Raw genomic sequence first — 4,860 nt, forward strand, 5'->3', positions numbered from 1 at the left:
ACGACACAGGGAATCCTAGTGTGGGAGCATGGGTTCTTAATCTATATATATGTAACAAAATTTTTTGATAAATAAATATATTATTATTATTATTATTATTATCTATCGATGCGATCACCGCCACCTTTGAACAATCGCAGAAGGAGAGCAACTACAAACGTGTTGCCTTCTATTTGAGGGTAAAAAGCAAAGGATTGACAACGGAGACATAGCAACGGACTGGGAAGAGGAAGAGAAACGACTCGGGTTCTTATAGAAAACATCGTTTAAAGTCTATAAATTCCAAATGTTCCAAACTCAAGTCATTATAAGATTGCATCTTGATGCCATACATAACCTCATTCCCGTTGACTAAACTGACACATTGCTCTAAAATATTTCCCACCCTTTCCTAAAACATCTTCGAGAAACTACTCACAAACATTTAGCCAACCCATCCGTATGTGTGGCGACGGCATCAATAAAATTGTATCAATAGCAAAAATTGAATCACCACACGGAGCATGCCATCATCACAATTGACTCGGAACCCTTGTCTCATAAATATACATCACCGAATTGTCGTTCAATGGCACATTTGTGCAAAACAAGACACAATTTAATCATAGCACACTCTGACATCATCAATCCTTATAAACGAGAGTTATGCCTGGGTAATGATCTGGCCTAGAATATTTCGGGGCTAAACTAGATCTAGAAGCTATACTTAACTGATGACCTTTTCAGTTAATGCAAACTGACGGTGTTAAAAGTTCCGCACCTATCTTTAATGTACGAATATTGATCTTCAAATATATAACTGTTTCATTCGGTCTATAACCTTATAGTCATACAAGATAAAAAAATATATACACTACACTATATACTACATAAAGGACTACTCCGTCCGTCCATCCGCACGTCTTTCTGTCACCAGGCTGTATCTCATGAACCGTGATAGACAGTTGAAATTTTCAGAGATGATGTATTTTCTTTCCTGTATAAAAACAAATTAACAAAAAATTCGAAAAGGGTTAAATACGTACATATATAGGATGGGATGGATTATATGCAGTTTCTCTTTAGCTTATTTGTACGATTCTCTTAGTTCCGCGAGTCAGACTTGCACATGACCGATTTTTAGTGTGTAATTTCGACGCATAATCGAACATGAACCAATCAATTTATAAAACTATTATTGACTCACATAATTATAGCGAATGAAATCACTAATAGATAGTTACAGCTTGACCTCTAATACAGGTACATGTTACTAAGGAAAAAGCAGTTCTAATACAGTTATGCAATAAGTTACTTAAAGCTAAACAACAGTAGTTTTACTATGTGATGATTCTCTTGAAAGAAATATGGAGGAACCTCTTGTATATGCGGAGAGATACGTTTATCTCTCGTTATCGTTAACGTTTTAACGCCTCAAAAAAGTCGATGAATATTATCTATATTTCATCGACTGTCGAAGAGAGCCGACTGAAAACTGGCGCTGCTACATCTCTGCGTAAGAGTCTACCGACAAGTAGTATCAATTTTCAAAAACAAGAATTTTCAAGGTTCACTTTCATCCCCTTTTTTATCCCCTTGGAGGTAGAGTTAGTCAAAATCCTTTCTCAGCGAGTGCTTGCGTCATAACATCTATCTGTACGCCAAATTTCAGTCCGATACGTCCAGTGGTTTGGGCTGTGCGTTGATAGATCTCTATGTCAGTCAACCACCTTTGACTTGACTTGGATACATATATTTAGACAAGTTTAATGTAAAGATTATTATTTTCTTACACATCGAACATCATGCACCAATATTCTATGTGGTATCATATTTCTATCCAATCGCCCATCAACAAACCGTTGTCTATCGCCGCATACGCGCCCTCGATCCAGCGTCATTAGCCCAATAACAGTGAACAGCTTGCTGGCTCTGGACAGGTTCCGAACGTGCACTGGCTGTGTGTAATTTTATTAATCATCGCTTAACTGTTCCCAGTGATTCCATATAACGTAACTGCGGTTAACGTGCTGGATGTGGACTAGGCGTATTGATGGCGAACGGAGGTTCTTAAATCATCATCACTACGTAGGATAAAACAAAGTCGCTTTCTCTTTCCCTATGTCCTTATATATGCTTAAATCTTTACAACTGTGCAACGGATTTGATGGTTTTTTTTTTAATAAATAGAGTGATTCAAGAGAAAGTTAATATGTATAATAACATCAAACTGCTCCGGATCGCTTGCGCCGTGGGAAAGGCTAGTTCTATATATAATGTACTGTAGCTTTTTATGATAGTATAGTTAGGTTAGTTAAATACTCAGTGACGTCAGCAATGTAATAGAAAATTAAAAATTAGAAATTAATGAAAATTTGTGATCGATATATCTAATATTCGAGTTAATATCATATACAGTATGAACATATATTAATTAAAAATATACACAATTGACTGTAAAATAAAGATATATGTGAGGATGTATTTGGATTTTAATTAAGTTTGAATTGAGTTTGAGAGCAAGCAAGAGAAGTTACGTTTAAAATTGAGTTTCAGTTCTCTATGGCTTCATGAGTTGCACAACAGCAACCATCGCTACCCATTCTATCACCCACGCTCCAGAACTTTCCTCAACCCAATAAGTACATACCATTATCGCCCATCATAAAACTAACAAGCCCACGTGATTCATTTATTTATTCCAAAAACACACACGCAAATGAATTATCCCATTTGCAACCGTAAAAAAAACCCAACTCTTAATAGTGTTGCATAAGTGTCAAAATCGCATAGCAAAAAAGCGGACTAGTATAGTGATGTACGCGACACGATTGTCGATGAATCCCGATTCGATCGGCACACATTCCGTGCGCGGAATCGAAATTGCAACACGGAACACACGTGATTCGCCATTATGACCTTAGAAAGTGTTATTATAGAAAACAGGATGTTTTATTTCAATTGGAGGCGCGTGCCGGCCGTAGTTGCTCAAGTGAAATTCGTGTAAAGTACGAACCGGGACTTTGCGTAAATCGTTTATTTGTATCAAGGATACTTGAACGTTACTTCCTAAATTTGAGAATAATTATAAAATATTTAAATATTGCAATATTTTTACACATCTACATGTATACAACTCTAATCACCGGCAAACTTTTAAAATTTAAAAAACACTTGTTATTAATATCTTATATTTCGTATCATATTCTATTCGTATTATATTTTGAAACAGAAGAAACATTTAAAAACATCGAGAACCATATAAGACGGTAATGAACCATTTATTTTAACAAGGAAATTTGTAAGTACAGTCAATTATAGACATGTATATACATCTGTTACAAAAAAATAGACTCATTTCACACATAAATTAAAGAAGATGTTTCCAATGCCAACAGTTTTCAATTTATTGAAACCTTTACGTATATCTTATCACCTCACTGTTGTTAACATATGCTTAAAAATCTATCAAAACTAATATTATAAAGAGGAAACTTTTGTATTATATTTGAAACGTTTTCACCGAAAAACTACTGAGCCGATTTCAAAAATTATTTCACTATTAGAAAGCTGGAACATCACTGAGTGACATGGGCTATATATATCGCACGGGCGAAGCCGGCGCGAAGAGCTAGTAGCATATTTATAAAAGACTATTCTATTCATCGACTAATTCCACCGCATCATCACTAGCCATCCTACAATCAAAGGTATTGAATTGACTCCGAGCGTAGGTACGTTGTGAAATTTCGTTGGCGGTTTGTATCACCGCCTGCCCTTTATTTTGTAACCGCATAGCATTTCTCCAACACAATACCGGCTCTTTAATTATGAAATAAAGCCATTTAATATCATCACTGATATCAATTTATCACTATAACTAGCTGCGCCCCGCGGTTTCACCCGCGTAAGTCCGTATCCCGTAGGAATATCGGGATAAAAAGTTGCCTATATGTTACTCCAGTTGTCCAGCTGTCTACGAACCAAATTTCATTGCAATCGGTTTTGTAGTTTTTGCGTGAAAAAGCAACAAACGCACACACATCCTAATAGATACTTGATTGCTGCATTAAAGAAGTTCAAATATAAAAATTTATTATCTATCTACCGTTCTAAAAAACATCTTTAATCCCGCTCCATGACACATAAAACCTACTTACTATAAAAGCATAAATCTCTAATGTACCTACATCATTTATATAACTCACTGTCTGCAGTGTGTTTCTTTTTTCAAGTAAACTTAATTTTATTTATTTATTTTTTATTTAAAATGGCGTTTTCACAACCCTATTCACAATTTCAATACCTCAGATATCAGGTATTTGGATCTCGAAAGCCATTCGTGCTCCAATAAAACGCAAATAGATCAACATCGGGCAAAGGTCGAGGATTTATGGGAAATCGTTACAATAGCTATCAAATTTTAATAGGGCTGGAACATTGTGACATTCTAAATATCTATTTCGGTTCATTGAAAATTGCATTCTTCTTTGTTAATGCCTGCACCAGAAAGAGGGAATTCACCTATGTTTGAAAGTGTGTAATATTTTTTTTAAAGGAGATTTTTATTACCAACGACATCTTAACTCAATCATGTCAATAATGACACAAACATTAACCAATCTGTCCATTGGTTCTTTTATTCCTTAGTACCTTTCAAATCGTAACGCCATAGGCGTGAAGAACTAAAAACAAAATCAGTTTGACGCAATTTAAAACGATTTAGAAATGCTAGGACCGCTCGGTGATCGCGATTCGACCTTCTCATTCTAACGACTCTCACTTGTGTTCCACTACATGTCGATGCATATACCTAGTCTTGCCATAAATATTGTAATAAAGAAAAAAGAAAATTGTTAACTGCAAATAACATTTATTACT

The 4,860-nt window shown here is 35.3% G+C and overlaps 1 protein-coding gene and 1 long non-coding RNA gene across 2 annotated transcripts in view; one reads left to right on the forward strand and one right to left on the reverse strand.

Annotated features, from left to right (window-relative positions):
• Positions 1-4,860, reverse strand: part of LOC119836623 (protein MTSS 1) — a 149,591-nt gene that overhangs the window by 92,972 nt on the left and 51,759 nt on the right. The gene's annotated exons all lie outside the window — the stretch shown is intronic.
• Positions 1-4,860, forward strand: part of LOC119836830 — an 18,347-nt gene that overhangs the window by 4,712 nt on the left and 8,775 nt on the right. The window contains exon 2 of the long non-coding RNA XR_005288117.1: positions 2,510-2,511. This is a non-coding gene — a long non-coding RNA (uncharacterized LOC119836830). The remainder of the gene's footprint in view (positions 1-2,509; positions 2,512-4,860) is intronic.

Source organism: Zerene cesonia, chromosome 25 (assembly GCF_012273895.1).
Source record: "Zerene cesonia ecotype Mississippi chromosome 25, Zerene_cesonia_1.1, whole genome shotgun sequence".
Classification (NCBI taxonomy): domain Eukaryota; kingdom Metazoa; phylum Arthropoda; class Insecta; order Lepidoptera; family Pieridae; genus Zerene; species Zerene cesonia.